Source organism: Hyla sarda, chromosome 4 (genome assembly GCF_029499605.1).
Source record: "Hyla sarda isolate aHylSar1 chromosome 4, aHylSar1.hap1, whole genome shotgun sequence".
Classification (NCBI taxonomy): Eukaryota; Metazoa; Chordata; class Amphibia; order Anura; family Hylidae; genus Hyla; species Hyla sarda.
The window spans coordinates 35,972,960-35,984,997 of NC_079192.1; the positions used below are offsets into that span (position 1 = coordinate 35,972,960).

At 46.9% G+C, this 12,038-nt stretch overlaps 1 protein-coding gene across 1 annotated transcript in view; it reads left to right on the top strand.

Annotated features, from left to right (window-relative positions):
• The first annotated feature begins 9,797 nt into the window (after positions 1–9,797).
• The window catches only part of LOC130366776 (beta-1,3-galactosyltransferase 2-like), a 17,030-nt gene continuing 14,789 nt past the window's right edge, over positions 9,798–12,038 (top strand). The window contains exon 1 of the mRNA XM_056569135.1: positions 9,798–10,239. The gene's annotated coding sequence lies outside the window, so the exon portion shown is untranslated. The remainder of the gene's footprint in view (positions 10,240–12,038) is intronic.

Sequence of the window (12,038 nt, forward strand, 5' to 3'; positions counted from 1 at the left end):
AGGCCGCAAGCTGAACCCCTTAGGGACTTAGAGGGGTACTCCGCCCCTAGACATCTTATCCCCTATTCAAAGGATAGGGGATAAGATGTCAGATCACTGGGGTCCCGCCGCTGGGGACCCCCGCAATAGAGCAAGCAGCACCCACCTGTAACTGCTTCCGGAAGCGCTGGAGGCTCTCAGGCTAATTCCTCCCGAACACGGGGATGGAAGATCGTGACGTCACGACTCCGCCCCGTGTGACGTCAAGCCCCGTCCCTCAATGCAAGTCTATGGGAGGGGGCGTGACGGCCATCACGCCCCCTTTTGGAGAGAGAATTTAGCTGGAATTGAAGTCAGGGTCCATGTGGATTTACAAACCTCCCATGGTGCCAGAACAGCAGAAACCCCCGACATGTGGCACCATTTCTAAACTAGACCCCCCCAGGAATGTACAAATACAAATTTTCACGTCCAACTTTAACGAAAATTCGTCAAACACCTGTAGGCTTACAGTGAGTACTTACACCTTACAGTTTTTTTTTAACAGTGGGCCCAAAAAGTGAAAAATTTGATTTTGAACACTAAAAGGATGGTGTTACTCCAAATTTTTCATTTTCACATGGTGTAATTAGAAAATGGACCCCAAAATTTCAAGCCCAATTTCTCCCAGTTAAGAAAACGACCCATATGTGGACATTAAGTGCTCTGCTGGAGCACTACAGGTCTCAGAACAGATGGAGCACCACTGGAATTTTGGAGAGAGAATTTTGCTGGAATTGAAGTCGGGGCCATGTACATTTACAAACCTCCCATGATGCCAGAACAGCAAAAAAAAAACACATGTGACCCCATTTTGGAAACTACACCCCTCACAGAATTTAATAAGGGGTGCAGTGAGCTTTTACACCCCACTGGCGTTTGACAGATCTTTGGAACAGTGGACTGTGCAAATGAAAAATTACATTTTTCATTTTCACGGACAACTGTTCAAAAAATCTGTCAGACACCAGTGGGGTGAAAATTCTCACCGTACCCCTTATTACATTACTTGAGGGGTGTAGTTTCCAAAATGGGGTCACATGTGGGGGGGGGGCACTGTTCTTCAATTCCAGACACATTCTCTCTCCAAAAGCCCAAGGTGCTCCTTCTATTATAAGCATTGTAGTTCGCCCGCAGAGCACTTTACATCCACATATGGGGTATGTTCTTACTAAAAAAAAATGGGGTTACAAATTTTGGGGGGCTTATTTCCTATTGCCCCTTGTGAAAATGAAAAATTTGGGATAACACCAGCACTTTTGTGAAAAAAAAAAAAAAAAAATAAAAATAAAAATTTTCACGTCCAACTTTAACGAAAATTCGTCAAACACCTGTGGGGTATTAAGGCTCACTATACCTCTTGTTACTTTCCGTGAGGGGTGTAGTTTCCAAAATGGGGTCAAATGTGGGTATTTTTTTTTCCCGTTTATGTCAGAACCGCTGTAAAATCAGCCACCCCTGTGCAAATCACCAATTTAGGTCTCAAATGTACATAGTACGCTCTCACTCCTGAGCCTTGTTGTGCGTCCACTCAGAATAAATTGCGTTACAAATTTTGGGGGTCTTTTTTTTCCTTTTCCTTCTTGTGAAAATGAAAAGTATGGGCCAACACCAGCATGTAAGTGTAAAAAAAATTTGCCTGTTGTAGACCCCAACTTTACCTTTTCATAAGGGGTAAAAGCCCCCCAAAATTTGTTAGGCAATTTCTCCCGAGTACAGAAACACCCCATATGTGGCAGTAAACTGTTGCCTTGAAATGCAACAGGGCTCCGAAGTGAGAGAGTGCCATGCGCATTTGAGGCCTAAATTAGGGATTAGCATAGGGGCAGACCCAGATGCAAGAAATACACTTGCCTCCGATACCAAAATTACCGTACGGCAGTGTTTCCCAAACATGGTGCCTCCAGCGTTGCAAAACTCCCAGCATGCCTGGACAGTCAATGGCTGTCCGGCAGCACTGAGAGTTGTTGTTTTTCAACAGCTGGAGACTCCGTTTTAGAAACCGTGCTGTACCAGACGTTTCTCACTTTTATTGGGGGGGGGGGAGGAGGTAAATGTGTATAGGGGTATATGTAGTGTTTTACCCTTTATTTTGTGTAAGTGTAGTGTAGTGTTTTTAGGGTACATTCAGATGGGCGGGGGATAACAGCAAGTTTCCCCGCTGGGAGTTTGAGCTGCAGTGGAAAATTTGCTGCATCTCAAACTTGCAGTGAGAAACTCACTGTAAACCCACCCGTGTGAATGTACCCTGAAAAGCTACAACTCGCAGCATGCCCTTTGGCTGTCTGTGCATGCTGGGGGTTGTAGTTTTTGCAACAGCTGGAGGCACACTGATAGCAAAACACTGAGTTAGGTAACAAACTCGGTGTTTTGCAATCAGTGTGCCTTCAGCTGTTGCAAAAACTACAACCCCCAGCATGCACGGACAGCAGAAGGACATGCTGGGACTTGTAGTTATGCAACAGCTGGAGGAACACTGGTTGCAAAACATTGAATTAGATAAACTCTGTGTTTCGCAACCAGTGTGCCTTCAGCTGTAGCAAAAACTACAACTCTCAGCATGCAGTGACAGCTGAAGGGCATGCTGGGACTTGTAGTTATGCAACAGCTGGAAGCACACTACTGCAACTCCAAGCATGCCCTTTGGCTGTCCGAGCATGCTGGGCGTTGTAGTTATGCAACAGCTGAAGGCACACTGGTTGCAAAACACTGAGAGTTTGTTACCTAACTCAGTGTTTCCCAACCTGTGTTCCTCCAGCTGTTGCAAAACTACAACTCCCAGCATGTATGGTCTGTCAGTGCATGCTGGGAGTTATAGTTTTGCAACAGCTTGAGGCACACTGATTGGGAAACACTGAGTTAGGAAACAGACAATGTTTCCCAACCAGTGTGCCTCCAGTTGTTCAAAACTGCAGCTCCCAGTATGCCCAGACTGCCGACGGGCATGCTGGGAATTGTAGTTTTGCAACATCTGGAAGAGCACAGTTTGAAGACCACTATACAGTGGTGTCCAAACGGTAGCGCTCCAGATGTTGCAAAACTAAAACTCCAAGCATGCTCAGACTGCCCAGGCATGCTGGGAGTTGTAGTTCTGTAACATCTGTCCCTTCAAATGTCACAGAACTACAACTCCCAGCATGCCTGAGCAGCCTGAGCATGCTTGGAGTTGTAGTTTTGCAACATCTGGAGCGCTACCGCTTGGACACCACTGTATAGCTCCGACAGCTCCTATTATCCCTATTTTCCAGGCGATCGGGTCATCAGTGACCCGATCAGCCCGGAATAGCCCCAAATCGCAGATCTGAATTGATCGGTGATTTGCGGCAATCGCCGACATGAGGGGGTCTCAGGACCCCCTCAGGCATTTGCACGGGATGCCTGCTGAATGATTTCAGCAGGCATCCTGGTCCGGTCACCATCCAGTGAGCGGCGGGGACCCGAAATGCTCAGGGCGTACAGGTACGTCCTGAGTCCTTAAGGATCGGGGATGCAGGGCGTATGCGTACGCCCTGCCTCCCCAAAAGGTTAAGGCAAGGACCTCCAAGGTAATATTCTCTGAAATATAACCTGTACCACGAGCCAAACCAGAGAGGCAGCAGGAGATTAGGGAGGTAAACAAGTGGCTTAGAAGCTGGTGTAGGAAGGAGGGGTTTGGGTTCATGGCGGAAGGGCCGACTTCGCTGTCGGATACGGCTCTACCATAGGGGTGGGCTGCGAAAGAAGCCTAACCACACTCCCATCATCCTCCCACTGTCCCCAAACACACAGAGACATGTGCACATTTATATCCAAGAGTATATACCTTTATAGCAATTGCATATTATACTTATACACACACATCTTTATTTATTTGGAGATACATGAGTATAATCATGTTGATGTAATAATAATCTCTCTTCTCTCTCTCTCTTCTCTCTTCTTTCTCTCTTCTCTTCTCTCTCTCTCTCTCTCTTCTCTCTCCTTTCTCTCTTCTCTTTCTATTTTCTCTCTCTCTCTCTCTCTCTCTCTCTCTCTCTCTCTCTCTCTCTCCTTTCCCTCTTTTCTCTCTTCTCTCTCTCCTTTCTCTCTTTTCTCTCCTCTCTCCTTTCTCTCTTTTCTCTCCTCTCTCCTTTCTCTCTTCTCTTCTCTCTCTCCTTTCTCTCTTCTCTTCTCTCTCTCCTTTCTCTCTTCTCTTCTCTCTCTCTCTCTCTCTCTCTCTATATATATATATATATATCTCCCTCTCTCTTCCCTCTCTCCTCTCTCTCTTCTCTCTCTCTCTCTCTCTCTCTCTCTCTTTCTCTCTTTCTCTCTCTCTATCTCTCTCTCTACTCTCTCTCTCTCTCTTTCTCTCTTCCTCTCTCTCTTCTCTCTCTCTCTTCTCTCTCTCTCTCTCTCTCTCTCTCTCTCTCTCTCTCCCTATCTCTCTCTTTCTCTCTCTCTACTCTCTCTCTCTCTTCTCTCTCTCTCTCCTCTCTCTCTCTCCTCTCTCTCTCTCTTTACTATACTCTATACTGCACTAGATATAAATATAATGACTTTTACTGAGATTGCTGGGGGCAGAGAATACTTTAGTAGCTAGGTGTTGATGGACGGATTCTGTGCTTCATGGAGCCTGCAGGCTATCTCACCCATCGGCCAACAGGCAGATACACTGTGCGAATCTACGGAAGGGGGAGGGGGGAGTTGTTAAAGCAGCCCGCCCCCTCCCCCATCCAGCACTATATGAATGGCCTCTGCTGAGAGCTTTAAAGAAGCAGCTAGGCTCACTTCTAAATGGTGCTGGCTGCCCTCCCAAACATTTCCCGAGCCACAAACACTGTAGCAGCCCACAGGGAACCTCAAAATCTCACGATACGTGGCCCCATTCATTCTTTACTTTACATGGATCAGTCGTCCTGGTCTCTTAGCAGAAAAACAGCCCCAAAGCATGATTTTTCCACCCCCATTCTTCACAGTAGGTATGGTGTTCTTTGGAAGCATCTAAGCATTCTGTCTCCTCCAAAGACGACGAGTTGAGTTTTTACCAAAAAGTTCTACTTTGGTTTCATCTGACCATATGAAATTCTCCCAATCCTCTTTTGGATCATCAAAATGCTCTCTAGCAAACTTCAGACAGGCCCGGAAATGTACTGGCTTAAGCTGGGTGACACGTCTGGCACTGCATGATTTGAGTGCCTGGCGGTGTAGTGTGTTATTGATGTAACCTTTTTTACTTTGGTCCCAGCTCTCTGCAGGTCATTCACTATTTTGCTCACTGTTATTGTGATCATTTTGACACCATGGGGTGAGATCTCGGGTGAGATCTCAGGTGGCCCCAGATCGAGGGAGATTATCAGTGGTCTTGTATGTCTTTCATTTTCTAATAATATCTCCCACAGTTGATTTCTGCACACCAAGCTGCTTGACTATTGCAGATTCAGTCTTTCCAGCCTGGTGCAGGTCTACAATTTTGTTTCTGGTGTCCTTTGACAGCTCTTTGGTCTTGGCCATAGTGGAGTTTGGAGTGTGACTGTTTGAGGTTGTGGACAGGTGTCTTTTATACTGATAACAAGTTCAAACAGGAGCCATTAATACAGATAACAAGTGGAGTAGAGAGGAGACTCTTAAAGAAGAAGTTACAGGTCTGTGAGAGCCAGAAATCTTGCTTGTTTATAGGTGACCGAATACTTATTTTCCACCATAATTTGCAAATAAATTCTTAAAAAATCAGACAATGTGATTTTATGGATTTTTTTCTCATTATGCCTCGCTCATCTTTTTAAGTGGGAGAACTTGCACAGTTGGTGGCTGACTAAATACTTTTTTCCCCCACTGTATATGGTGACATTATTTAGTCACTTTACTGCAGCATTATTTGTTTGCCGCGGACGATCCGATCATCCATTCAAGCGCCCGCATTGCCGCAAATGCCGTGATCTGTATTAATTACGCCATCTGAGGGTTAATGGCGGACATCAGCGCGATCGCTGATTCCCCAAGGAACCTGTCATATGCAGCAACCAGGAAACACATATCTTACCCAGCAAAAGCTGGATGAGATATCAGAAATCCAGAAAAGACTTAAATCTCTTGCAAGTCTTTTTTTTCGGGCCTTAATTTTTATGGAGTGACAATCAGGATTGGCAGTAGGGCTTTACATTCCTCGACCATTCTAATTTTTCAGAAGAGCCCTGATCAGCACAAGTTTCTAAAACTAGCTGACAGATATTCTGCTAGTTAAGAGAAACCTAATCCTCAGATGGGAATTGAATTCCAAAAGGCTGCAAAAAGTTGACCTTTTGATAGGTGCTAGTGCTATGAGGGGATGTCAAAAACTGAGGGGAAGAATTTTGTCTCAACATCTTGCATTGCCAACACTGCTCATGGCTATTGGAGTGCCCAAGCTGGTGGCAAGAGTTGAAACCATGCATATGGCTGCTCCAGATTTGTTCAGGTTGTGCAAACGTTATACCTAAGTACCAAGACCATGTAGGCACCAATTTGAGGACCCCACAGGCACCATTACATCGTTGGCTGAGAAAAACATGGCCGACATGCCAATAAAATCACCTATATAGCCAACGGGCATGTACATCATCCTCATTGTGTCCTTTGTTATTCTGTTCTATCAAACCCAAAAGTCTCTGTGAATACAGCCGCTTTGAGGAATGCTGATCCTGCATGTCGCTCCTGAAATCCACCCATCCTCCCCTCCCATCCTTTTTCACTTGATATAGAGTTTATACCACATTCCCCTGTATTTACTACGGACCTGATGAACTTCTGTGTCATGTTCTGTCCCCATGAGAGCAGCTGAAAATGAGGTAAGTGATGTCTATGATGGTTTGTGTCCTCCAACCACATTATATATCTAGAGATGTAGTCCTCAAATGGTCTCCAAATTATAGACCTCCAGCCGGTGCAAAACTACAACTCCTAGCATGCCGCATGTGATTCAATGTGATCCCGCCTACCCGCCTTCCCAGAGTTCCTTGCCCCATGTCCTCACACGTGTAGCCACCATTTTAGATCCCCTGGCCTGGACCGCAATAAATGGAATTTAATAAAGCAACTCGTTTTATCGAATGGCATCGATATTCGGATTCATTGTATTCGTCCAATTCGATTCGCTTATCTCTACGTCCAACCATAACTTAACAGTGCAGAATCTGCCAGACAAACATCTTAGGTATTGCATGTTTCCTGTGCATTACCTACCTTTTCCCTGCCTTAGTGCTCCAAATAATGCCTTCTTTGGTGCCATGCATAGTATGAGTGAGTACGGTAGGTAAGTGGGTTGATGGGAACCAGGGCTAGCCTTAGGTGTTCAGGCGCCCTGTGCGAGTTAACCCCCCCCCCCCCCCCCCCCCCACACACACACACACACAACAATAAACGTACACAAAGAGGAAACAAATCTTTGTGACAAATATTTTTTTTTATATCTAATCAGTCCCCTGCCCCCTTAATCAGTCCCCTGCCCCCCTTAATCAGATATAGTTCCCCCACATTAGGTGCAGTATAGTTCTCCACATTAGGTGCAGTATAGTTCCCCACATTAGGTGCAGTATAGTTCCCCCACATTAGGTGCAGTATAGTTCCCCCACATTTTGTGCAGTATAGTTCTCCACATTAGGTTGGAAGTATAGTTCCCCACATTAGGTGCAGTATAGTTCCCCACATTAGGTAGTAGCAGGTTCCCCACATTAGGTAGTAGCAGGTTCCCCACATTAGGTAGTAGCAGGTTCCCCACATTAGGTAGAAACAGGTTCCCCACATTAGGTAGAAGCAGGTTCCCCATATTAGGTAGTAGCAGGTTCCCCACATTAGGTAGAACCAGCTTCCCCACATTAGGTAGTAGCAGGTTCCCCACATTAGGTAGTAGCAGGTTCCCCACATTAGGTAGAAACAGGTTCCCCACATTAGGTAGAAGCAGGTTCCCCATATTAGGTAGTAGCAGGTTCCCCACATTAGGTAGAACCAGGTTCCCCACATTAGGTAGTAGCAGGTTCCCCACATTAGGTAGAACCAGGTTCCCCACATTAGGTAGTAGCAGGTTCCCCACATTAGGTAGAACCAGCTTCCCCACATTAGGTAGTAGCAGGTTCCCCACATTAGGTAGTAGCAGGTTCCCCACATTAGGTAGAAACAGGTTCCCCACATTAGGTAGAAGCAGGTTCCCCATATTAGGTAGTAGCAGGTTCCCCACATTAGGTAGAACCAGGTTCCCCACATTAGGTAGTAGCAGGTTCCCCATATTAGGTAGTAGCAGGTTCCCCACATTAGGTAGAACCAGGTTCCCCACATTAGGTAGTAGCAGGTTCCCCACATTAGGTTCCCCCCCCCCCCCCCCCGGACTCACACACACACACACACACACACACACACACACACATAGACATACTTACCTGTCCTGCGCTGCACTTCTCTCCGACGGCGGCCTGACGAGTGACGTCACTGACATCCTCCTGTGTGGGTCTGCGGAGGGACGTCACATGCGCGACGTCCCTCTTCAGACTCGGGCCGGTCAGCCAACCAGAGACGCAGAGGAGGGCGGGGTAAGTGAAACCTCCCTCTGTAATGAAGAAAACTGTGCCCTGAAGCGGAATGTGACCCTCCGCATAGGGACACAGTTGAGGGAGGGTAGTGGGAATGGAATGAGAGGGAGCGGCCTGCAAAGTAGAAAACTGTGTCCCTGTGCGGAGGGTCACATTCTGCTACAGGGTACAGGTTTCTACACCGGCATTTAGCGCTGCTTGCCCGAAGCAGTGCTAAATGTCTGAAGAAGTTACTTGCCCGGCGCCCGGAACTGCACGCCGGGCAATACAAATTACATATACCTGGTGCGGGCTGTGTCAGCCGCCCGGCGCCCCTGTTGCTATGGCGCCCCGTGCAGCCGCACAGCTCGCACACCCCTAAGGCCGGCCCTGATGGGAAGGGGTAGGTAGGTCTCCAGAGGGCAGGTAATTCCCCCCTATTATGTGGATTCCCCCAGTAGGTTGGTATTTTGCTTTTATTAGGGAGATAATTCCCCCACAATTTGGCAGGAGCCCCTAGTAAGTAGATAACTCCCTACAATTAGGTAGATGCCCCCCAGTAGGTAGATAATCTCCCCATTTTTTTTCTAAGAGCCAAGGAACGTGCTCTCGAATCACCCAAAGTGCAGGAAAAAGTGCAAACGTGTTACACTAAAGAAAACGTGCACAAAGGATGCGGTCTATCGCAAGCCCTTCTCCGACAGGAGAGAGGCCCCCCCAACAAACCTTACCCTTCACCTCCGGACCAAAAGGCACCTGCGAGGTTCCAGGTTCGATGTCCCTTTTTGCCGAAGCTACTAAGGGACCACAAATGCTCCCGACATCCCCCTTGGCGTTAGCCAAAGTATCTGCCTGCAGAGCCGTAAACGGTCGATACCCTGCCCATGTAGATAATCTCCCCATTAGGTAGATGCTCCCAGTAGGTAGGTAATTTCCCCATTAGGTAGAAGCCTCCCAGTGTACATAAAGGAGCAGGCACTCCTGTTTACTACCAGATTCTCTGCTCCTATACAACACTGAGTGGTAATGTGTACATTGTACACATTGCCTCTCACTTTACATTCTGAGGGGCACAAAAATTCACCCATACTTCCCCACTGGGCCCTTCCCCCATAGTCACAGCATTGCAACATCTTTCAGTTCACCATTTCTTCTATAGTCTCCAGGTTCCTGCTGCAACAGGGAAATCTCGTTTTTGTGACCAAAACCCAACATTACAACATAACAGATATACAAAAGCAGAAGATATATACAGTGCAAACCAGTGCATTCCAAGGACTTTAAAGGACAATGCTCATCTTTACCCTCCGTTACCTGCCCAAAAATGATCTACATACAAAGCTGTAGCCACAATTTCCTTCTTTTGCGCAGAGAAGCTACGAACCATGTCTAACCGTGCATGTAGGTAAAGTAAGCGCTGGGCACAAGTGAGGATTCACCCGTCGGCACACAGGAACGGCGTCATTTCCTCTCTGTATTTTTGTACATTTCTCGTTGCCTGCAGTATATTACTTGTATACTGTGCGGTAGTATCGGTGACATTACCCTTGTAGACTGTAATGACTGACAAGCTTCCTGACATGTAGAGAGATACCCTGATATGATAGCATGCGGATAGTCCCCAATGGTTTACTATCTCAGATGTCTATGCAAGAACCATCGAAAGCCGAGCTACGAGAGGACTTCTCAGCTCTAACGAAGAATCCCTGCTATTTATAAGACTGTAAGTGTGAATTGGTGCATCATGACTTGCTTTTTGTTTTCTTTTTAATCTTTGTTATTTTACCACATGGAAACCATCTGTAAGTTGCTAAAGGACCTTGTACAGTGGTCCCTCAACATACGATGGTAATCCGTTCCGAATGGACCATCGTTTGTTGAAACCATCGTATGTTGAGGGATCCGTGCAATGTAAAGTATAGGACAGTGGTCTACAACCTGCGGACCTCCAGATGTTGCAAAACTACAACACCCAGCATGCCCGGACAGCCAACGGCTGTCCGGGCATGCTGGGAGTTGTAGTTTTGCAACATCTGGAGGTCCGCAGGTTGAAGACCACTGGTATTGGAGGTTATATTCACGTGTCACCGCCGCTCCGGACCGTCACCGCTCGTCACCGCTGCCCTGGATGTCGCCGACCATCGCTGTCGACGTGTCCCCGCGGTGTCCCCGACGCTCCGGCAAGACCTCTGCTTCCCCGGCATCCTCGCTCTCTGTTGCCGCCATCACGTCGTTACGCACGCCGCTCCTATTGGATGACGGGACGGCGTGCGCAGCGACGTGATGACGACGATGGAGAGCGCCGACGATGCAGGGGATCCCGAAGAGGACGGTCCGGAACCCCGGGGACAGGTAAGTGATTGTCAACGGAGCGCACGGGGCACCGTAAACGGCTATCCGGTGGCAGCTGAAGCAGTCTGTGCTGCAGGATAGCCGTTTATGCGATAGCCCTGACATACAAAAGCATCATATGTTGAAATGATCGTATGTCGGGGCCATCGTAGGTCGGGGGGTTACTGTGTATGTATTATTTTTCTTTACGTAGTGTTTTGGCAGTGTCAGAGTTTCCTGCTGTTTGTGGGCTGTAGGTATGAGGCTAATGGCCTATGAATCTCCACACACTGTTATGGTGTTCTCCTCAAGGAGAAATCTTACCCACCTTAACAGGCCTCACACCAGCACACCCACTATGTACTGGTGAGGGCTAAAATCCGGAAACAGTGATATATCTGCACATGGGTGCTCATTCCTTTAGGAGAAATGTATGGCTTGGGGTCAATTCCCAATCAATTTCTAAAACGATGTAGATGGAGTGAAAAACTGATGTTTAGGGAAAACTACCTAAAAAAGTCATGTGATTGAGCTGCTTTGTATATTCCTTCTAGCATAATTATCTTCTGAGACATAGTGGTACTAAATAGGCTTTCACTTCATTAGGTACACCTCACTAGCCCCAGGTTGAACCCCTTTTGCCTTCATTCTTGGCATACTTTATGGAGTATGGAGTTTTCCCTCCATATGGACATGATGACATCACACAGTTCCTTCATATGGACATGATGACATCACACAGTTCCTCCATATGGACATGATGACATCACACAATTCCTCCATATGGACATGATGACATCACACAGTTCCTCCATATGGACATGATGACATCACACAGTTCCCCCATATGGACATGATGACATCACACAGTTCCTCCATATGGACATGATGACATCACACAGTTCCCCCATATGGACATGATGACATCACACAGTTCCCCCATATGGACATGATGACATCACACAGTTCTTTCATATGGACATGATGACATCACACAGTTCCTCCATATGGACATGATGACATCACACAGTTCCTCCATATGGACATGAGGACATCACACAGTTCTTTCATATGGACATGATGACATCACACAGTTCCTTCATATGGACATGATGACATCACACAGTTCCTCCATATGGACATGAGGACATCACACAATTCCTCCATATGGACATGATGACATCACACAGT